Source organism: Eptesicus fuscus, chromosome 16 (genome assembly GCF_027574615.1).
Source record: "Eptesicus fuscus isolate TK198812 chromosome 16, DD_ASM_mEF_20220401, whole genome shotgun sequence".
NCBI lineage: Eukaryota > Metazoa > Chordata > Mammalia > Chiroptera > Vespertilionidae > Eptesicus > Eptesicus fuscus.
The window spans coordinates 20,486,342-20,511,213 of NC_072488.1; the positions used below are offsets into that span (position 1 = coordinate 20,486,342).

Sequence of the window (24,872 nt, forward strand, 5' to 3'; positions counted from 1 at the left end):
GTAAATGATGACCCAATTATTTATTTAAAGGTCTGCTTTCTCCCTACCAACTCTGCAGAGAAAAATGGCAATTAATTCTTTTATAGAGAAAATAGCTTACAGTTTCTGTTTGATGACCAGAAAAAAAAAAAAAAAAGCAGACAGTTTACTTGTGAGGCTCTAGGTTGATGCTTGGCGATTTAAGGAAAACACAACTCTGCCCCCTCCTAGTAAAGGCAATGACCTTTTGAGGTAGGTCAGAAAGAAGGTGTGTGTGTGTGTGTGTGTGTGTGTGTGTGTGTGTGTGTGTGTACTGCCAGGCCTCTGGAACCAGGGAGGAGTCCTGACTAGTCCATGGAGGCTGCTTTTTCCTTTCAAACAAATAGGGTAGATCAATAATTTGGCAGATGGTATACCTGAGAAAGGCATGGCAAATGACTACTCTCTGGAAATCCACTCTAAATTTATGAGCAACTCAAGCATATAAGAATGTTGTGCCTATTTAATATTTCATCATTACATGTTATAATATGTACTTTATATTATAAAAATGTCATTTAAAAAGCTTTGGCTCACTCTGGCCAGTGTCTCAGTGGTTAGAGCATCGGCCTGTGCACTGGAGGGTTGTGGGTTCAATTTCCCTGTCAAGGGTGCATATGGGAGGCAGCAATTGATGTGTCTCTGATCTCTCTCTCTCTCTCTCTCTCTCTCTCTCTCTCTCTCTCTCTCTCTCTCTCTCTCTCTCTCCTCTCTTCTCTCTTCTCTCTCTCTCTCCCTCCTCCCCCTTTTCTTTCTCCTCATTCCCCTTCCCCTCTTTATATATCCAATGGGAAAAAGTATCCTATTCCTTGGGTGAGTATTAAAAAAAAAAAAAAAGCTTCTCCTCAAATCCCTTGAGATCCAGTCTTGAAACCTGGACCATTCTAATAGGTGTTTGATTTATTGTCATGAAAAATAAGCATCTTTTCACTTTGCTATCACTGTCCTTTAGAGATTACCTAGAATGGGTACAAAGATAAATTGATGTCTGGTCTGTGCTAGGGCACCCTACTGGGCCTGCCTAGTGTCAAGAAGCATGAACTGCCTTTTTCAATAGCCCAACAGGGAAGGTCCTCAACTCTGCGCTGTCCGGAGCGGATTCACAGTGTGCTGCACCTTCCAGTCAGCGGTTGCTAACTTGGGTGGTGCTGGGATCCAGGATCGTTTGTTCTGGCTTTTGCAGGCAGGCCTAGGTAGCAGAGCGAAAGAGCCCATCATCTGCACCAGCCTTTCAAACTCAGCTGATAAAGGCTACAGCGTGCCTGGAGAGTGCATCCTCCAGTTGCCTGAGGAACCCACCCTCTCATTTCCTGCTTCCCACTACCAGTATTGTGTTTTCCCCTCTATCTGATACTTGTCTTTGCCCTGTGATGCTGAACCTCCCACCTTCTGGTATGGGTCACACCGGGATTCAAGAGAATAGGTCTCTTTCTTGCCAAGACCACCTCAGAATATTGATTAGAGGAAAGATCAAACATAGTCCCAGCTTTTGAAAATACAGTGCTTCTGTTTGAAAAGCTCCACTGAGCAGCAGGGAAGAGATTTTTAAAAAGTGAAATAAGAGAACATCACAGAGAGGCAGACACAGACACACCTATATGCTATGCTATGTGCCCCTCCCCCCATTTCTTGGATTTCTATCCTCTTAACTTTCCTCCCCGCCCCCTTTTCTCTTTAAACCTTAGAATTGCCAATAGTTGAAGGACAAGATGGTCCCCTTGCCCAAAATTATGAGCTGAAAAAAATCAGTGCTATCGATTAATGGTGATGGTCACTACCATGGATCCTGACAGCCTAGTAATGACTTGCATATTTAAAGAGGACACCTTCTATCACTTCCAGAAGGGCCTGGGCTTTAAGTATTGCCTTAATCAAATCTACTGGATCTATCCAGATTAACAATGTAAGATTAAAGATGACTATGGAAAGGAGAGAAGGGTCCTAACTAGAGTGAAGAGCTACTGACCCCAAGACCATGGCTCATTAACAGAAAGTTTTAATGGCCCAAGTAACCTTTCAAGTTCACTGCACAGTATTTGGTCCTTCATAGAAAACAAAAGATTGCTTTAATGTAAGATAACTTATAACAATAATATATTACTGCAAATTTTAAAATGAAAAATCAACGACAACAACAACACTGGAAAGTCTACCTTTCTGTCTTAAAGCTTATTATTTTACCCTATTCTCTTCCAATGTTTCCCATATGCACATTTTATACCTTTGAAACCATAGTGCCCATATAGTTTTGTGCCCTGCTGTTTAAATCATAATCACATTCCTAGGGTGGTAAATGAATCCATTAAACAAAATTTTTATATTTTCACAGAAGCATTCCACTATTTCAATACTGGGCCTCTAAACAGTTTTGATTAGAACTCTGGCAAGTATGTTTGCGCATATGACATTTTCACATTGCAGACTATTCTTGTAGAATATAGCCCCAGAAGAGATATTACTGTGTCAAAGAACTTAACTGTTTTATGACACCTAATACAGATTACCAAATTTCACATCATAGCTTTTTTGTTTGAACATCTTCTTTATGCAAAGCATTATGTTAGACATTGAGGCAGAAATGATGAGTTTAAAATACAATATTTGCTCTGAAACGCATCCAGTTCACATGGGAAATTAAGACATTGATATGTGAAGAGAGAACTAACTATATCAACTACAGGAGTTTGGAGAAGAACAATACCATATTCAGCAGGAGTGGGTGAGGTGTTAGACTTACTTTTTTTAAATCCTCACCTGAGGATATGTTTTTATTGCTTTTAGACAGAGAAGAAGGGAGAGGGAGAGAGACACATTGATGTGAGAGAGAAACATGGATCGGTTGCCTCTCGTATGCTTTCTGATCGGGAATAAAAACCACAACCTTTTAAGTGTACAGGACAATGCTCCAACCAACTGAGCCAACCAGCCAAGGAAAGAGTCAGACTTCTAATTGAACGTTAGGGCATTTGCAGGTTTGGATGAGTTGAGATGGAAGAATATTCAAGCTGGTAAATAGTGTGATAAGAAAGGAAATGAAGCCACCCAAGAAAATCCCTGTGCACACAAAAGCACAACGTGGGGAACTGTAACTCATTCGCCTGATCAACATAGCTTGCACACTCCCCAGGGCAACTCCATTACTTGTAATAGTCACCCTTGTCCTTGGAACTTGCTATTCCCTTGTTGCATCTGATGTGATACTATGGAGGTTTACCTCCTCTGTCTCTAACCAGTCTTCTTTTTTTCAAATCCTTCCTCCAATGACACCTTCAAATAAGGCATTTCCCCAAGTTCTCTTCCAGACCTTTTCTTTCTTTATATTCTTTCTGTAGGTAACGTCACTTGCTCTGTTGGCTCCTGTTGCTAACTCCCTAATCTCTACTTCCAGCTCTCAATTCTCCTTTTTGGTCTGATACGTTTCCTGCCACTGACAGCATTTAAAAGCAAAGTCCTAAACTGAACTCCTTTTGTGTTCTTCAGATCATGTGAACGCCCCACCGTTTAGAAGCACATCATCTTTGATGTCACTTTCATCCTCATAGTTCACATTCAATCAAGTTTCCAAAATCGGTCCTAGCTTCAGTGAATCCCATTTTCCTCCTATTGTAGACTATCGAAATCCCTCACCTACCCTACTGCAAGGATTCCTATCTGATCTGCTTGCCTGTAGCCTCATCCCCTTCAATCTACACTCCACACCATTAGGCACCTTCCTAAAGCATAGAGCAGATTATGTCACTTGTCTACCCAACAGAACTAGTCAGCTGGCAGAGTAAAATCCAGGCACATCAATGCATCCCTCCTAATTTTGCCCTCTATTTCTCACACTGTAACAGCTTACACACACACACACACACACACACACACACACACACACACACACACATATATACACACACACACACACACACACACACACACACACTGTGGACTATTTAAAATTCACTGAAAACAGACATGGGCTTTCACCCACCTGAACCTTTTCTCCTGTGGTTTCCTTCTAATAGAATACTCTCACATGCTCTAGCCAACAAATGTTTTGCCCAAACAAATGTTCTCACTCCATAAGCCTTCCCAGACCTCTGTCTCCTCCACCTCAACTCTTGTATTCTAACTTCCAGTTTTATCAAGCACAGAATACTTAATTTACATTTCTGTCTGCATAACTAAAACATTTCCCTTCTGAAGGGTCAAGTTAAGAAATTCAATAAATTCCCGTGTGTTTAAATTTTTTAATCTCTCTGGTCAAAGGTTGAACTTCCTCCAGCTGCTTGATCAAGGGCCATTAGAAGGTCACCAGCTAAACCTAAAGGCCTTGAAGGAGCTGTGCAGTAGAATCCTCCTGCAACAGGTGCAGAGAGGAGGCCGGGGAGGAAGGAGAAAAGGCTCTGAGAAGTTACCCACGCTTTTTCTCTCCAATCAGCTCTATATCTGCAAAACAGGGCCAAGAATTTGAATTGCTTGTCATAACGGGTTCTTTAGCAAGAAGGTGGCATTGCAAATGTAAGTTATTGTGCTAAGGTCTTCTGGCCCCATTCTGGGCCCTCACTTAGGTTAAAGTGAGAGCTTTAAGTTCAGGCTTTAAGTTCAGAAGACTCCCAGGCCGCAAATGTCTCCTGAGCCCATATCACCCATGTGATGCTGACTGGCATCCTGTCACCCCTGCGGGATGCCCTGGCCTCCAAAATAACTCTGAAGTAGGATAGAGGGGAGAGAGAAGGAGGGAATTTACAGCCAACGTTCCAGCTTTATTTATCACTTACTCTGGGAAAGAACTGAGCTAATAAAAAGGGGGGTGGGGGAACATGCCAACTTATTTAAAAGCAGGAACTAATGTTTAAAACAAACTAATGTTTCTAAATAAAAAAGGGTGTGGAACATGAGTCTTTTTTTAAAGACTTAAAGAAAACTGGATTTTAAGTGATATTTTTTGAATGAACCATACCGCCCTGTTTATTGGGATCCAAGGTTATTCCCAAGACCTCTTTCTGACTTCCTGGGTTCATGACATTTAGGTGGCCACTGTATTTTTTTCTGTTTGCATAGTGGATGCAGGATAGTGATAGCATCTGCTTTTGCCTAACATGAGACTGTGAAACTGGTAATGGAAACATATGAAAAGGATGAGGATAAATGGTCATGTCTCATCAAGACCAGTTCTCCCCGTTATTCTTCAGGCTAAAATTCTCATAAAACTTAGTTTTACTTGTTGAAAAACTATACATGTTGTTGGATTAAGTGTATGAAAAGAATATAACAACCAGCTGACTCCATTTGATAAATTAAAATGAAATAGAAAACTGCAAATAATGAGAGTGGCACCTGATACTTTCCCTAAATTAACAAATCAGTCAGTTATTCCAATCTGGTGTCTACACAACAATAGATTACAATCCCATAGAGAGAAAACTGTCTGTACACAGAATGCCTCATACCCCTATGTACTGTTTGCTTCTGTTTGCAAAGGTCAATGCAGAAATAGTCATCATCTCACAAATTACAAGCTCAGGAAATAAAAAACATAAAAATATGTTCCCTCTTTTGCACTGACTGCTACGTAACTGACTCTCATGATTCAGTAAATGAAGACATTCTGGACAAATTGCAGAATTCACAAATTTGGAATCGAATGAATACATTTGCTAAATATAGGCCTGTAACTCTAGATAAACATCTGATCTATTACTATCAAGGCACCCGGAAATCAGAGACACATACAAAACAGAATGAATACAAAAAATGGTCTTAAGATAATCATATTTTTTTTTCCAAGTGAAATAAAATGCTTGGTAAACAGTTTGGAGCAGTACAAATACAAGCGAGGAGCACTGGCTTCGAGGGCCACAGACAAGGGTTCTGCCTAGCTCTTACCAGCTCAGTGACCTCAGGAATATACCTAACCTCTTTACACCTCAGTTTCCGCTCTTGCTCTCAGAAAAAGAGGGTGGTAATATCACTGCTGCGGGATTGTTTTAAGAATTAATTGAGGGAATGCCATATATCATGCAAAGCTTGGTATCTGACACATGATACATTCTCAATAAATGTGTTTTTTATTAATATTATAATTATTAATGAGGCTTAAAAATTGAACTGTCTAGACAGTGTCTCTAATTTCATTTTCTTGAGAATATTCATAGAATAATCTAATTCAAGCATACACACACACACACACACACACACACACACACACACACACTCACAATGAAAACACTTTCTCCAGTGTTTCTCCGATTCACTGTCAGGCCCATTTTAATGCATAGGAAACCCTATAGCAAAGAACTCTCAGGAGAATCAGAAAATGTCTCATATGTTTGTGGCATTTCATGTGCTGTTAATCCATTGAATGGAATGGGATTTGTATGGAACCTTATCAATTATTTCCCTTTGTGATGGTTTTTCTAAATAGAAATTTACTGAAGGATTTTTGTAGTGAGTTGGTGATACTCTAAGCATTTTATTTCTAAACCTCTTATGCTTTTCTAAAGGTCACAGGCTGGGTCTATATAATTCTCTTTGCAACACCACTAGCAATTGGCTGCTGTAAGTGGCTTTGAACATTGCCACTGCAAATCCTGACCTGGATTTATTCTTCCCTTTACCACAAAATTCAATTCAAAGAACACAGTAAAGAGCATCTCTCTTCAATATGTCTCTCTTCAATATGTATCTTTATCAAGCCAGTCCATTTGAATGAAAGGATTCCACTCTCCCCTAAACTTCCTTATTGGGACCCTTCCCTTAACATTATGGCTCAGCACTGCATGGTGATACTAAAGGGGGGGAAAAGGTCAGTGAGTCAAAAATAGGTTAGGAACACAACTCTCTACCATGCTGCAAAAAAGAATAGAGTTGGCGTAAATCCAAAGGTCAAATATATATAGACTTTCTTATGGGAAAGGAATGTCCAACCTGTTCAAAAGTCTTCTGAAGCGAGTTTATATTCTCAGACTACCAAAATTAACCATCAAGCTGAATCATTCTGGTATTTCTAGGAGTAAAGTTAGGTTGATTAGCTTTTCCAGGGTTATCTGTTATCAGATAAACAAAGCAATACGTTTTTACTTTTGACCAAAATGGAATCTGACCTTATTGGTGAAGTAGAATGGGTCTATGGGAAAAAGTCAAGAAAGGAAAGAAAGAAAGAAAGAAAGAAAGAAAGAAAGAGAGAGAGAGAGAGAGAGAGAGAGAGAGAGAGAGAGAGAGAGAGAGAGAGAAAGAAAGAGAGAAAGAGAGAAAGAGAGAAAGAGAGAAAGAGAGAAAGAGAGAAAGAAAGAAAGAAAGAAAGAAAGAAAGAAAGAAAGAAAGAAAGAAAGAAAGAAAGAAAGAAAGAAAGAAAGAAAGAAAGAAAGAATAGAGACTGGAAAACACAACCAGTTGATATATGAACCAAGTGCTTGAGAATGAGTGGGGAGAAAGGTACAGTTCCATAGAGGGTGCAGTTGGAGCTATAGCTCAAAACAATTGAAATTCACAAGTCAGAGAAAATGGGACGGTGTATTTCCCTAACATGCCATGCCATGGTCACAAGCTAAATCTCTGCAAATGGCTGGTGTCTGAGATTCTCCACTCTGCTCCAATTTCAAGGATGACTTTGGCCTCCCTAGGACCAACCACTTCGGTGAAACCTCAAAGACGTGAGCACTGTTAATATAGCAATGATCACCACGCTGTGCTATAATAATCTGTTTACATGTCTCCTCCACTTGAAGGCAGAGGACATATTTATATCACACCACACATCTTTTATACATTCAAATGACTAAACAAATCGTGAATGAATGAGGATTTAACCAAGACAGCAAAAGCATTGCAGGGGTCACTTTTGCCTGTAGTTAGTAATGATATTCACTAAGAAAAAAACTCAGAATGCCCTATATTATAGACATTTCTGAGTATTCCTGAGAGGTTGAAACTAGTCCACAGGGCCCCACAGAGCCCTGGATAAATCTTGTTTAAGCAAACTTCTTGAAAAATAACTCCACATCCCTTAGGGAGGTTATCTAAACTGACCCTTTCCACTGGGACTGCTCCAGCTACTGGTCTAGGCTGCGTTTCTGGAGATGCTATCTTAGATACGGGTTGTTAGGTTCACTTTGGTTCACCACCGAAACAGGCACAAACCTCTGTGTTCTGCCAGCATTTTCCATGTTAGGATCCTTTAGTATTTTTATTTCTACTACTTTTTTAAATGAGAGAGAGAGAGAGAGAGAGAGAGAGAGAGAGAGAGAGAGAGAGAGAGAGAGAGAGAGAGAGAGAGGTCTATGGAATGATCTTGGACTCTGGTGTCAGAGATCTGAGTTTAAATCTTGGCTCTGCCACTGTTTGACCCTGGGTGCGTTAACTTCCTGAGCCTCAGTTTCATTGCCTAGAAAATGGGGATAATAGCATTTACTTCATAAGGATAGTGAGCATCAAATATAATGCACCTGAGCAATGTACCAAATAGATATTCAGTAAACAGTGGCCTTAAAGATGCCTAAGGAAATATGAACATTTTTGTAAAGCATAAAAGCCAACCCATTTTTCTCAAGATAGCTGGAAACACAGCAAATGCTGCCTCTATTTCAGTTTAAACCTGATAATTGTGGGAGTCACTTATTTATTCAATGGCATCTTTTTCAGCTGCTCTGTAACTTTAAAAACATAAAATAATTTTTATTTTTACCTTAAGAATGAGGAAAAAGAAAATAAATTCACTGTCTTAGAATGTTAATTTGAGCTTTCTACCTGAATTGTAATATTTTGTTAGGAATGGTTTTGCAAGCAAGAATACATCATCATAAATAAGAGTGCTGCACCAGACACTTCTACAAAATAGTTTTATTTTCTTGACTATGAACCTGAATTCTCTAAGCTTTAAGAAAGTGCCTGACTTTAAAAAGAGCTTATCCAAGTCGAACCACAAACTACTCACCTCCATGCAGGCCATCCTCAATAATGCACCAGTAATTAGCAAATCCAAATAGCAGTCCTCAGTGATATTATTCAGTATGGATTAACTTCTTACTTTTCTCATTCCCTAGATGCTTTTGCTTGGTCTCCTAGACTTTTTTCCTTTTTCCCATTCAATATATTTTTCCTGTTAGTTATATTCCCACATTCCAACTTATATATATATAGGAAAATATGAAATTATTAGTTCTATTCATGAAGAAATACAACATTTGGATAACCTAGGAAGTCTCCTTATTTCAGTTGTAAGTTTTCTTAAGGGCTACATAAATATTAAATTATTTGATTCTTTTATCATCGAATAAACCTTCAGTCATCTAAATTAGGTCTACCAGATATTTGGTTCAAAAATCACATATTTCATTATGTGGTATAACTGTAGAGAAGTCCCTGAGGTACAGGAGGTAAAATACTTAAAAAACATCACCCAGTTCCAATGAACTTAGGAAATATGGAGTCCAGCAGATGAGCTCTGTCTTATCCAATCTCTCTCTCTCTCTCTCTCTCTCTCTCTCTCTCTCTCTCTCTCTCTCTCTTAGGGCAGTGGATAATCCAGCCAGTGGATAATCTTAGGGCAGTAGCCAGTAGCGTCTGGTAGCTTTTCCAGAAGACAGAGACATGAGGTTTACAATAGGAGCATGGCCATCCTGCCTGTAGGGCAAATCTTGACATATATAAAAACAACTTCAGTGTCTACTAACCTATGAAAACAATTAAAGTTTACTCTGGGATGGAATGCAACACTAGTCAAGGCTTCTGGCCCACAAAGCATGGTCTTTGATTCAATGGCTGCTCTGTAAACATCCTCATATGGCATCAGACCCTTCTTGAAAGCACTCAATCAATACAAGTGAATGGTTACTGAGAAGCAAAATAAACAAGACTGTAGGCATGTTTCCATCAGTAAGTCACAATAAAACAAAATTAGCCATGATTCTTACCTTGACATTAGATGGTGAATGTCTTCAGTAATTGAATTTTCTGTGTTTTATAATTTCCTTGTACTATATACATTACAGGAATTCAGTAAAATGCTAGGTAAACTACACACAAGCAGGACATGAAATATTTGGAAACAATATGCTATACAACATAAGTATAAATAAACATAAAAATAACTGAAGTGATAAACAGGAATTGCAACTTAAGTTATCTATAAACACATGATCTCCTGATAGAACTACCTTTAAGCCAAAGATGATGAACTTCCCTGGAAAGAAAAACGTTGGCCTCAGATAATGGGCTGCTCTTGCACTGCCAAGGCAAATAAAATAAGACAGCCCGCAACACAGAGGACACAAACACAGAGTCTGTCTGATTTTAAGGACCGAGATGATTCATATTAGTTAAAAAATGCTCACTATTTGCCTCTAGAATCGTCTTTCGTGTTTCTTTGATTAGATCTTAGTAAGCATGGAAAGAATAGGTTATTCATTCCCAAGATGCCATGATGCTGTCTTGCAGGCTGTATATGCTTCATGTCAGATCAGAGTATCCTGTTTAATGATGGCCAGTGATTAGATAAAGGTAATGTGCCTTCTCGTCTTACATGCCATCTCAATAGTGCCATCAGTGCTGCGAGTCCCTGTCATGAACTTTGGCAATCCAGTTACAGAGAAGTTGAGGGTTCCCCAAAGTCAAGCAGAGACAGAAGTCACGCCACCATTTTTAATATACACTTAGTTTTAGAAACATGTATTTTACCATTTTGACTATAATAGATTGTGAAAAGAAAATAATCGAAGTCAAGGTAAATGAGATATTTTATGTATTTGTATGAAAACCTGTCCAATACGTATTGTAAAAAAAATAATATAGGTTTTGGAATAAAACACAATCTATAATATCACTTTTGCCATTTTGTATATAAGAAATGTTTAGCACATGTATGGGGAAATGTTGAAAAGTACTCAGTTATTAGCCATGAATTGGGGTGGGGGACTTTGAATTGGGTATTGTGGAATACTTTCAATTTCTAAGACATATCTAAATGGATGGATGGATGGATAGATAGATAGGTAGATAGATAGATGTTAATAGGTAATTAGAAAAATCATGAAGATATACTCTTATGCAGAAAACAATTAAGATACAATCTACACTATTATATATCTACTCTGTATACCTTCACAAATTCAGTTTAAAATGCTAAGTAAATAAAGTGAAATATATTTAAACACTTTATCACTTTTCAAAACTTTTAATGTGCACTGGGGATGTCTACTGAGAATTATCATGTGAAGCAGAATACAAATGTTCACAGCAGAGAACAAAACCTCCTATTGCTCATGGAAGCCTGTATAGCTGGTTAGTTTTGGCCAATTTGCTTTTTAAGTCAAGATATATTAGGTACTCTTCAGATATTTGAAATGGTGGTTTAATTTTGATCAACATACACCTCTAATAGCCATGAGGAACATGCCCATTTAAAATGGCCTGTCCTATTTCTGTGGTTGTTTGGGCAAGCTGGTCAAGAAAGGAGTTGGGAGACTGGGATTGACAAACACAGCTCACCATCCCCTCCTTGAGAACCCCAGGTTTAGGGTTAGGGTTTTTTTTTTTCTGTGTAATCCTCTACCCAACAGGAGAGCCCCAGAGTACTCAAGGTTTTCAGCTAATCATTTTCTTGCTAAATTGCAAGCTCAGTGTGAAGGTAAGGAAAATGCAAATTAATCATACAAGTCAGCCATATAGGTCTTTAGGGTAGGAAGTAGTCTGAAGGAGTTATTTCAGAGATAATGAGAGCAACAAAGACTCTTACTGCCCAACAAACAATGGAGAGCGATGCTTGAGTTTTTATTCTTTTTGCTTAAGGCTTTGAGAAAGACAGGGTGTGCACAATGGCCATGTAATGGGCCATGGATATTGCAGGCCTAAGAGGGGAGAGATGGTCAAAGAGAACTTCCAGGCACGCTAACTGACCTTTTTTCCTGGGACAATTCAAAGAGACAGGCTCTGCTGATTCCACAATCTGTCTCTGAGATTTTTTTTCAATATTCTTTTAAGGTGTCAAAGACCGTAGGGGAGGAAAAATGTATTGGAGAGAAGCATTCAGTGCAAACTTGTAAAGAATTTCTACCCAACCCTCCCCCTAACCCTCAATGATATGAAAGAAAAGGGACCAAAAAAATGTCCAGATCACCCCAGGTGTGCATTGCAAACATACCATAGTGGTTTTGGCTCTGGGAAGTTCAACTTTGAGTAAGACTCCCAGATCCACTATTTATTTCAATATAAACTATTAGAGAGGAAAACATCTGGGGGAAATGCACTCAAAAAGCATCTGTAGAGAATAAGCAATCTTATGAGGCAATATTTAAATGTGAGAAAAAAAATCACAAAACTTTAGGTCTCCTCGTGGCCTTGGTCTTGGCCCATCTAGCCCAATGTACACACATTTACTATCTTGAGGTTGGACCTATCGGGAAGCTCATGTTCCAAATTGGCCTTAGGTCATGTACCTAGCAGGACCTGGATTCACAAACTGCTGTGATGCTGAGAATCTGACCCTAATACTCAACACTGAGCACGGAGCACAGTAATAAGCATGTATGATCCCAGAGTCTGTATACATGCTTCCCCACTCAGTCTCTCTTGCCCTAACACCCGTGCAATGAACCAATCAGCACAGGTCAGGATGAGCAAACTGTTGGGAGCTCTGCGAGTTACCTTCCGTGTTTTGTCTGTGTGTTTTGAACAGGGGGCAAGATGTTACACGCCAAGGGTTTTCAAATTTTATAACTGATTCAGTTTGTGTAGCCCAAGCTTAGAATGCAAAGCTTTTCCTATCCTGTCTGCTACTCCAGAGCCAAAACACTATCTTTGTTGTGTGGTGCATGCTCACGATTCACAGTGATGATAGGAAAGAGTACATATAACAGTTTCCTTTGGTCCCAGTGAATGCATGACAAATAGCCTTATCTTTGGGTCCTACTACTTTTCTCAGATCTCTTACCTTTTACCACATGCTTGAAAAAGGGCCCAACTGGCATGGCTCAGTGGTTGAGCTTCGATCTATGAGCCAAGAGGTCACAGTTTGATTCCCACCTGTGCTGCGGGCTCGATCCCCAGTGGGGGGTGTGCAGGAGGCAGCCGATCAATGATTCTCTCTCACCATTGATGTTTCTATGTCTCTCTCCCTCTCCCTTCCTCTCTGAAATCAATAAAAAAAGTATTTAAAAAAAAAAAGAATCACTATACCCCTACCTTATCAATAACAACATATATATCTAAAAATAAATATGCTCGAGAAATATTAAAAGGTGCTTCATAAATTCTATTTATTTCATGTATCTGCAATGGGAGTTGGAGTATCAGGGGAAAGAAAACATATTTATATTTTAGCTATGTAGGAAAGCAATCAGAAGTTCCTGGGAGCCACATTGCCCAAGGAGAATTTCAGAGAGAAAAAAGCCATACAGTTAAGAACATGGAAGAGCCAAAACCGGTTTGGCTCAGTGGATAGAGCGTCGGCCTGTGGACTGAAAGGTCCCAGGTTCGATTCTGGTCAAGGGCATGTACCTTTGGTTGCGGGCACATCCCCAGTAGGGGGTGTGCAGAAGGCAGCTGATCGATGTTTCTCTCTCATCGATGTTTATAACTCTCTATCCCTCTCTCTTCCTCTCTGTAAAAAATCAATAAAATATATTAAATAAAAAAAAAAACACATGGAAGATGATTCTTTTCAACTCTGAGAGGGACTAGGCCAGGAATTTATTCTTAGAGTTGTTAGTTAATGAATAAAACAAACAAATGAAGTGATCTGTGTCTGAATATCTCCAACTCAGAGCCAATATTCTTTACAACGACCAGGAAATCTGCATTTTGAAAACCTCCAATTTTCCTATACTCTGCAGAATTAACAAGAGTTGGCTTAAGACCTTGAATTGGTTCATTTCTCAGGAAGCCTGGCTATCCATCTCTACACTCAGGGTCGTTTCAATAGCACTGTTTTGAGAACAGTAAGTAATTGGTGGAGTGAGTGACAAGATGGCTAGGCCTGCTCTTTCCCATGTTGTTCTTTTGCTCAAGCTGAGATGGGCGGCTTCTTGCCTTATCGTGAGAAAACACACTGTACTCCATGTTGAAGTGAATTGGCACCCCCGGGAACTTGTTAGAAACAGAAATTCTGGGGCTCTGCCCCAAAGGAGTGAGACTCTCTGGGAGCAGGGCCCAGCACTCAGTGTTGTAACGAGCCCTGCTCTGTGGTCCAGCAGCACTCCTCCCGGGGCCCCCACCAGCCAGCAGAGTTACCGTGATCCTCTCTGGGCAAGAGCAAGCTTCTGTCCATGTTCTATTCCCTTCCACCAGAGCTCTTACCGTAGTCACATTTACAAGTCTAGCCTTTTGAGGGCAGTCCCCAAAGTGGAATGCAGGACACGGGAAGGCAGAGAGAGGAAAGTCTGAGTGCCAAGCAGAGAAGAATGGCCTGTACGCCTGGACTGTTTTGTCTGCCTCTTGTCTAAAGGCACCAACATTTACAGAGAATAAACGAAGGGGTGGGGAAAAAAGTCTCAGAGCTCAATGATCTTTCAAGTTTGGAATAATTTTAAGTTGAGCAATAATCTGAGCATATTTCAGCCGGCATCTGTGCTCCACTCAGTTTCAGGCTGGCCTTTACTCCCTGAGTAATCAGCCCACATACAAGAAGGTTAAGAGATGGAGAAACACTTATTTCATTTTCTGTTTCCCACGTCTTCTTTTCTGTATGCATCAAACTAGAGACTGTGATAGGAACACTTCTCTAATGCTAAAGCCTATATATGTTCACCTTAAATTCAACCACATCACTAATATCAAAGATAAGGAAAATGAAATAAAACAATGGCTTATCGTCCATACGTTCTTTTTGTCTAAGAAGGCTCATTCAGTTTGAATTATAATTTTTTCACTGTAATCTAAAGTTTTAAAAAATGCACTGTATTGGCTCCAGCGCTTACACATTTACTGAAGGGCAGTCGGTTGGGAGTTAGAAAGGGCTGAAGGGATGGAAGACAGCGCCAAGATCAGAAATGATGCTGAAGGTGGATGGGTTCTGAGTTCCAACTGCATCCCCATCAGCTGGAATCTGAGGAACAAGCCATTTCATGTCTCTAAAGGCATATAAACCTCTTCTGTAAAAAAGGAGGGCTCAGCTTCCTGTGTTGGCTCCTCCCAGTTCTACATGTGAGGGTCCTGGTAACTGTCAGGGAGGACCCATCACTGTGATGCATCAAGGAAAATATCAGCTCTCTCATCCATCAAAGAACCTATTTTTTCAGATGTTTTAAATATCAAATCAGTGCATCCCATAAAAAGCTTTTGTCCCAGGTTTAAACAGGACTAACTTAAAAAAAATCTGCCCAAGAAACACATCACACAGCTAGAAGGCATTTTCTTAGCATGTGCTCCATCTGCAGTAGACACTTTCAGCAGAGGCATCAGGCTGAGCCATGGCTGGGGTGGTTTTGGAGGCACGGGGAACGCTGCACTATGGCTCCATATAAATTGGAAATAAAATTCATCTCCTTTAGATACAATGATTTTAAGCATAATACATCTTACTGTATAAAACTGGAAGATGTTATAAATTATCAAGGCACAAAAGCTAATCTTTGGATAATAATTATAAACTATCATTTTGTAAGGACCTGTAATGAGCCAGACTCTCTAGTAAGCACTGCATATAAATGATCTCTAATACTCATAATATTTCTGTAAAAAGATATTATTACTGTTGCCATATCAGAGTTGATGAAATCAGGGCTTCAAGATGTATGTGACCTGTCACACAGCTTGGGACTTTCATGTGACAGAGATGAAAAGCAAATGCAGGCCCACCTCATAGCTGTGTCCTTTTTCTGTTGTCCGGAATGCACAGGATTATTCTTCCAAGTAATATGTAAAGCACTGAGAATATTCAGAGAATCACAGGTAAAGCATTATAACTGGATTTTGTCTGAAAATGCCTCAACTGCACTTTGTATCGTATTTTATAACATTTGTATGTTAGGTATTTATGCTAGGAGCCACGTCTTACCTCCTTTGTAAGGCAGAGACTGAGTCTGACTTTTATTTCAGTACAGGGTAGACATCCAAGCTCTCAGGGAGTGAATGGGTACGTGTTACAGATTTGAAATGTGCCCTGGAGATGATGCAGAGATGATACATGCCCCTGACTCTCTCATCTCTCTGGCTCCTCACCCACTTTCCTGTCTCTGGTGAAGAGTCAGCACAGGTGATGGAGAATATGGAGACAGTGTTTGCAATGAGGAGTTCTAAAAGAGAGAAGAATACAGCGCTTCTCCTTCCGCGGCGATTCCTGGGCAACTGCTGACATACTGATATCTTCAGTGCCTTCATCTTCAGTTCCAATGTCTGTTCTTAGTGATTGGCCAGGTCTCAGTAGATTGGCCAACTGAATAGAGAGTATTCAGCTACAAGCCGGAGTAACTACATATCCGTCAGTTCCCACCCAGGACAGACCAAGCCGTCACAAACAACTTCCTGGATACACCACCTCCTGCCCCTTGGTCGTTAAATTGAAGAAAGACAGGCAGGGTGGGGGCAGCTTTGATGGCGCTAATGAGGAGCTCCTTGTATCTCAGTTTCTGGGTCCACTTGCTTGGGTATTTGAGGTTGTGGAAGTTACCCAAATGAAAGATCTAACCAACAAATCCCAGGGGCTTCCCTATGACTCTAAGGTGATGTACAGCAAATACAAATTATGGGGTTTTCAGAGGAAATCTCTTATACATCACACAAAATAGGCATGTGTGTGTCCACAAAGGATTCAGGTCTTATTCCAAAGAAGCAAAGAGCCAATGTAAGGACAATGGGAAAGACTTTAAAAATGAACACTGCTGCCCTAGCTGGTTTGGCTCAGTGGATAGAGCATGGGCCTGCAGACTGAAAGGTCCCAGGTTCGATTCCGGTTAAGGGCACATGCCTGGGTTGCGGGCTGGATCCCCAGTGCGGGGCATGCAGAAGGCAGCCTATGGGTGATTCTCTCTTATCATTGATGTTTCTATCTCTCCCTCTCCCTTCCTCTCTGAAATCAATAAAAATATATTTTAAAAAAATGAACATTGCTTATGTCAATCTAATAATTCTACCTAGCCATTTGGATGAGTTATTTCTTTAGAAATATATAGATAAGTATTTGTCTAGTTACTTGTTTGTTTTGTTTTTCTTTTTAATTTGTTCACAAAATATAATTTATTCACAAAAATTAAGAGACGGAATTAGCACTTTTATTGGAGTTTGGAGACAATGCATCCTGTGAAGAATTCAATTTAAGAGCAAACTCAATTAGGGAATTGAAGTAGCAGAAGCTAAATTTAGCCCTGAAAATTAAGATTATTATCTTTGTAATAACAGTCTCCAAAGCTAATAATAATCCATTATGTTTATTGGGGAGTATTAGATTGCAATGAATGTCTCAAATGGTTACCGTACACTTCCCCATGCTATTCTTTTACCCGGGATGGACATTTTTATTGCTTATCCAAAGGCTAGTGAATTCTCTTTCTATAATCATTGGGAATTCAGAGATGCTTATGAGTCATCAGAACTCATTATCAAAAATGAGTGTGGGATTTAACTTCTTGGAGATTACGAAGACTAAAACACACAATTTTGGTCTCTAAAAATCTGGATGTAATTTTGGCTTATAGACAAAGAATAGCTTAAGTGACTTTTTAAGGTGACTTTTATGTATACATGAGATTTAAGTCTTCAAGATTTGGGCTACCCCAGGAACTTCTGAAAATATTACTTATGTGGTCACATTTTACTCAGGAAGAAAGTGAATTTTTCATACAATTTGACTGCTTTAAAAAGTAGAGTGTTGCTTTAAATTAATACCAGGATTCCAAATTTTTAAAAGAATAAGCATTCATGTTTAACTGCTGGATCCAGAGCTAGTCCCAAATTCCAGTCACTTCTACACCAAGTAAGAGCCTCCCAAGTCTTTGTGGCTTATCTGGTGTATCTATGAGAAGCCAGGGAAGGGGAGGGTGTTACAGCAGGCAGGGTGTGAAGCCCATTTACAGAAGGTTCACACCCCACCTTATTTTTTTAAGCCCTTATCTTTGGCTTCCTGAAGGGGTGGAGACCTCAAAGCAATGCTTTTGTGTTCAACTTCTGACTTACTCCTGGTTCATCGATAACTTTCTATCATCCATTACAAAAGTATTTGGGAGAAAAGGGGGTACATCTTTTTCAGTTTTAGATTAAAATTCTTTTTTGATGAGAATTTTTCCAGGAAACAGTTCTCTGCCTGCCTAAGTCCTCCCTTCCTCAAATATGTGCTAGCTGTCATATAGCTGTATCTCTGAGTCTCCTTGGGGACCAACCCTTGACAGCTAAAAAAGAAGATGAAGCGAAGAAAGCAATCCTCCTCCTAGATCCCTTCCTTGTGACCCCATCCTTCTCCTGGCCCTTTTACCATGAAAACTTGGCCTCATCTGTGACCCTGACGTGTTCTTCACTGGCTCTCCAAGTCCTGTTGACTCTTCATTAAGGAAAGTGGCCCTCATCCATTATTAAACAATTTCCACCCCAACCTCCCTCCTCTCATGTCCCGTCATAACATCCCTAACACACAGAGTCCAGCGTTTTAATATAATGAGTAAGACATTCTCTGGAGCTGTGAACAATGAGAGGGATCCCTAGCTGTCGTCACTTTGGGCAGGTTATAATTCTAGGCCTGGGAACTAAAGAAGTACAACCTACAGATAGTATAGTACCTTCTCCCTCAATACTGTCCACACATCCTCCTACTTCCTTCCCCAAGGTCTCCTTCTACTTATCCATTTGGAAACTTTAGTTCCATTTTCATTTCCCTCATTGGTCCCTGAGGGGGTAAATGACACCATTACAGTTGCCACTCTGCTACCTGTACACCTTTCAATAGACGTATAGCCCTCATAGGGGAGAGAGACATCGATCATAATAGGAGCTACTTCCTCACAGCCCCCGACCCTCTTTCTGACTCCAAAAAGGGAAAGGGAAGTAGACACTTAGTAATGGTCCTTTTACTGACACAGCACACAGATAGGGAGTGGTTGCACAATAACAAACACCACCAACATTGAAAAGCTTTATATGTAAGTCATTTCATTTCTGTGCGGATGTTTTCCTAGGACAGAGTCCCAGTAACGGGGCTGCTGGGTCAAAGGACAAATGCATCTTTAATTCTGTTAATTATTTCCAGATCTCCCTCCACAAAGGTTACACCACTTTGCAATCCCTCTAAAAATGCAGGAGAGTACTTGTTTTCTTCCAGCTTTGCCAGAGTGTAATGTCAAACTGCTGGATTTTTGCTTGTCTTATGAATGAGAGTTTCTCAGTGAAGTTTGATTTTACATTATTGTGAGTGAGTTTATCACATATTTAAGGGCCATTTGTATTCTCCCTTAAACTCCTGTATTTGGCAGGAGGCATTCCGTAATCCAAAGATGCTGTTTCTTTACCTTCCAAGTCACCACCCGGGGCCAGCCCATTCATCTGCTCAATTGAAAGCCACGCTGCTTACACATGATCTAGACCTGAGTGGGGATGGAGGTGACATCTGTATCAAAAGAGCAAAGACTCTGTGCTCCCCACAGTCAGTCTTCAGTTCCTGGTTTGGCAGAAGCTGAATGAAGTGTGTGACTGTGACTCTCCAGAGCATAGATAGTAAGGAGGGACTGCTTATTCCGTACTTTTACGTTTTGTGTTATTTGGGGATCTTGCCTGGATGATGTGACTCCTCCCTTTTCTAAAATGTAGTATTCACACTTCTGTAAGTTGTGTGAATCTTAAGAGAGCGATAAACAGAGCAAAGAAGGGAGGGAGAAAAGGGAAGAAGTATTTTTTAAAAACCTTCTCACATCTGACCATCGCTGTCGTTTATAGAACTACATTTATAGACACCTCTCCAGCTTTGTTTTTATTGAGATATAATTGACATATAGCACTATATTAATCTTGTATTATAGTTTATTTTTTTAAAACGTATTTTTAGTGATTCAGATAAGAAGGGAGAGGGAGAGAGACAAAAACATCAGTGATGAGAACCATTGATCAGCTGCCTCCTGCATGCCCCCCATTGGGGATTGAGCCCGCAACTTCCTGGTTCATAGGTCAACGCTCAACCACTGAGCCACAGGGGCAAGGCTAAGATAAATAAATAAACAAATAAACAAATAAGAGTTTGTTTGTTTTTTTGTTTTTTTTATGTTTGTTTGTTTGTTATATTTTATTTTTTAATCCTCACCCAAGGATATTTTTTTCCATTGATTTTGAGAGAGAGTAGGAGAGAGAGGGAGAGACAGAAACAACGATGTGAGAGAGACATTGATTGGCTGCCTCCCGCATGCCCCCAACCAGGGCCAGGAGCCTGCAACTGAGGTACATGCCCTTGACCAGAATTGAACCCAGGACCCTTCAGTCTGCAGGCTGACGCTCTATCCACTGAGCCAAACCGGCTAGGGCTAAGCAAGCTTTTTTACTACAAGATCTCTCAAAGCCTTGAAAAATAGGCATGACTTAAGTAACCAATATCTCCCAGCATAATTTGGTTGCAGAATCCTCTTCCCAGAAAAACAAAAATAAACCAAGGGTCTAGTTCTTGTTAATGCTGGACAATGGCGGTGTAGAAAAACAGCCTCTGGCTGCGTGATCAGGTGAGTCTGAATTCTGACAACACGTGGTGTGTTCTCAGTCACAGGGCTTCTCAGGGCTCATCTCTCAAGTGGGCTCCTCTGCAAAGTCACTTAGGTTCTCACTTCCTCTGACCTATACGGTGGGGTGGGGGTGCCACAGAAGACAACCCAATGGCAGCAAATGGCTCCTTTGGTTCAACCCATGGACACCATTGAAAGGGTGAGGAAGTCCACACTTCTATAATGAGAAATATTCTAAGGAAGATCAAGGGTTTCCTCTCACATGATATCATGAAACCTTGACACGAATCACCGTTTTTCTCACCTGTAGGACCTGCCGTCTTCTTACTGATTGTCATGGGCTTGGATGTCTGGGTAGCAGTTTACCCTGTGGCCAAGTGGCCAAGTCGGTCAGCATCCAGCCTCCCTTTAATTTGTGGCACAAGCAATGCAACACACACCTGTCCCCCATCCACCTCGAGTTTCTCAGTCAGTACAAACGCACAGGTGGTCCAAATCATTCTCTTTCTTTGGCATTTGCTTTTCCTGGCATTTTTATGCTATATTATTACAGCAGAGATTCTGATCTGTCAATGTCACTAAATTATTAAAATGTCATCAAGTTCTACAAAGCCCTGATGTGGGATTTGCTGGAAAAGCTTGGTGCTTTGCTTGGCCCCTTCACTCCTTCAGTCATAAACATGTGCTAAGCTTCCAAAATGCTAGGCACTCTGCCGAAAGCTAGAGGTACAAAGTCATTCATGGGTGTGCACATGTTGTTTATTGTGAATGCTCTGCCATACTCCTCACAGGTATAGCACAGATGCCTCCCCCTCCAGGAAGCCTGACAGAGCTTCACCTCACCTCAGTCTGAACTGTGTCCCCTTCACCGCACCTACTCCCATCAGCTCCTTCTGCAGATGTCCCATGACTCCTATACTGCTGCATGCCGGCCTCTCCTCCGAGTCTCTAGCTCCTCAGCATCCATGGTAGTGGCTGCCACACAGGAAGTGCTCAGATTTATGACTGATTAAGTGAATCAAGGTATGAAAAAACAATTCTTGTTTTCAAAGCTCACATAAACCCTACTTAAACTTTTCTAAGTTTCTTAAGAGACCCAAGAATGCATTTATGATGTCTGAAATACAAATTGTATAATACCTCTTAAATATGTAAGTACTAGAGGCCCGATGCACGAAGATTCGTGCAAGAATAGGCCTTCCTTCCCCTGGCTGTGGCACCGCCTTCACTCCGGCCCAGCGCCACCTTCCTCTCTCGCCTTGTTGCATCAATTTGCATATTCCCTCCTTATTGGCTGTGGGTGCCGCCATCTTTGTCACGGAGTTATGGTCAATTTGCATATTCTGTCTTTATTAGATAGGATTTTTAAATTATGAAGACATTTTCAAGTTTACCTCCCTAAGTAGTCTGGACAATGTTACAGTAATTTGATGCTGGTCTCAAGCTCAATCTGTACAGAGAAAGGACCAAAGGCAAGGCCAGACTAAGATGCAGCTGGGGACACTCTCCTCTGTGGGAAGCTGCCTGCCTTCCCAGGCTGCCAGCTCTCTGCTTCCACCATCACACGCCTTGTCAACGTGGGGACAAATCAGTGTCAGAGAAGAGCAGTCACATTTCTAGTTTAATTACAGAAACACAAGCCTTACATCTCCTCAATCCTTAATTATAAAAAAATTACAAAAGGCACCTGCCATGTCTTCTCTGCTTCTTGTCACCCACAACCTTGCCCTATTGTAAACAAGAGTGCTCCCCAAGTATTTTGGGTATAATTACAACTCACCAGTCAACCTGCCGCTTACACCTGCAGAACACTGCAAAGAGAATTTTTATGAATGTAGGTATGTTGGGCAAGGAAGTATATAAAAGAGAGAATCCCTGCTATATCTAAGAAAATGTGTCTTTACATATTTTTATATCTGCCCCCCCATACCTTGAAATGACATTCTGAAAGATATTTAAGAGTATTTAAAGAAAGGATGTAAATAGCAATATTTCTATGCTCAGTGTAGAAGCAACCTCTTCCCAGTAATAACCAGCATATAAAATGCCAGCTACATCCCTGAATGCTAATGCACTAGACCCAAGTCCCACAGCCTATGGGGCGTTCCTTTGGCCCGTATCATTCTTCTTAAGGAAACTCCAGTTGATGGCTCCTCTCCCTGCCCTTCCTTCGCCCCTGACTGTAGGGAGACTTCAGCTACTAGAAAGACAGATGTTTTTTAGTTGCATGGTTCCTCTCTGCTACCAGTGATTTTATCTTGATGTGTTTGTATAAAAGGGAATAAAAGGAATCCATCACAAAATTATTTTTCCTCAATGAATGCCAACAAAATATATGAAGAAAAAAAAAAAAAAAGGACGGAACTCTTATCCCTGTTATGAATGAGGAAACTAGGGGAAGGCTGGGGAAAGCATTCATCCATCCATCACCTACCCATTCATTCGTTACTCATTCAAGCAAGTTCAGTAACTACTGAGGTTCTGACACCATGCCTCAAATCTACATACTTAAAGAAATTAAAATTTAGGCAGAGGATTTTTTTAAAAGCCTACCACATGGTGCCTACATTTAAATATATCCTAAAAATTGTGGCTGCAGACTTATCTGCAATCCCATTAACAGAGTATTTTCATAGACATGTTGATAGCTAAAGCATATAGCTAATAGTTTTAGATACTCGGAAACATCAAAGTCAATTCATGTATCAGAAATTTCCCAGATTTTGATTTTCTTTTTCACTGCAACATCAAGGAAAGCATAAGGGATTTGGAGGAGGAAAAGCCTGAGTTTGAGATCTTATCCTATTTATTCTCTTTATTTTATGGAGCTGAACTGAGGATCAAATAAGTTAATTCAGGTAATAACCCTTAAGTTCATACATTTATTCAGACATTCATTTATGCACTCAACAATGAGCTGGGACTGTCCTAGATGCTGCTAGGAATACAAGGCTGAGAAAAAACAAAGGGTTCTTACGCAGCAGACAACACTGCTGCTGCTTTTGTTTCATGGGGCTGTTAGTCGATCAGGCAGCCAGAGGCTGATAAACTACCCGTATTAATAACTTTTTAATGACAAATTAAAGAGCATGGTCTGATAGAGGGGCATGCTTGTCCAAACTTAATGCAGAAACCAACAGAGACAGGAGCATTGGGGCAGGCTTCCCTGAGGAAGAGATTTTTGCATAAGAAGTGAGGCCAGCCGGTGTGGCTCAGTGGTTGACCTATGAACCAGGAAGTCACGGTTCGATTGGGTTCCATTTGCTTTGATTCCCGGTCAGGGCACATGCCTGGATTTCAGGCTCATTCTCCAGTGGGGGAGCATGCAAGAGGCAGCCAATATATGATTCTCTCTCATCACTGATATTTCTCTCTCTCTCTCTCCTTCTCCCTTCCTCTTTGAAATCAATAAAAATACACACTTTTTGAAAAGAGGTCAGTGAGAAAGTACTGGGTGACTGGATGAAAATGGATAGGGATGGAACAACATATGTAAAAGCTTTAGAACAGGAGAGAGCACAGTGGTGAGGAGGAACTGAAGGAAGGTCAATGTGCCTAGCATGTTGGGACCAGCCATAAAGAAGGGAACGCGTGGAGCTCACGGTGGTGAGGGAGTGTCCAGCACACGTGTAGCTGGAGAGAAATGAAAAGGGCTGTAAATGCCAAGTTTCACAGAATGAAAAAAATGCAAAATATCTCAATAATTGTGCATATCAATTACATGCTGAGATGGTAATGTTTTGGATATATCAGGTCAACGACAAATTAAAGAGTGTGGTCTTAAAATCAATTTAATATATGTTAGAACTTTTTAAGATGACTACTAGAAAAGTTAAAGCTACACACACAGCTCACTTTATCCTGTCATTGAACAGTGCCAGTGTATCCAGGCAGAGCCTTTTAATCCTGGACAAGAGTTTTTATCCCGAGCACAATGGGAAGCACTGGAAGGCTTTAAGGAGAGAAATGATGGGATCACTCCAGCTTCTGGGTAGAGGACAGATCAAAAGGCAGCTGGAGAAGATGTAGAAAATGAGCTAGGAACAGACTGCAAATAGACCAGGCAAAAAGCTTCATACCAGCTCGGTTTAGGGACAGAAAGTACTGAGATGAGTAGAGAGGTTTGAGACATAATTAGGAGGGGAACATCAAGAGGACCTAGGAGTGAATCAGATATTGATACCCTCCACAGGGCAGAAACATAAGCTGTAACATCAGAAATCTTATACTAGAGGTCTGAATTCAGTGCAA

The 24,872-nt window shown here is 40.5% G+C and overlaps 1 protein-coding gene across 1 annotated transcript in view; it reads right to left on the reverse strand.

Annotated features, from left to right (window-relative positions):
* The window catches only part of SLC8A1 (solute carrier family 8 member A1), a 299,075-nt gene that overhangs the window by 192,541 nt on the left and 81,662 nt on the right, over positions 1-24,872 (reverse strand). The gene's annotated exons all lie outside the window — the stretch shown is intronic.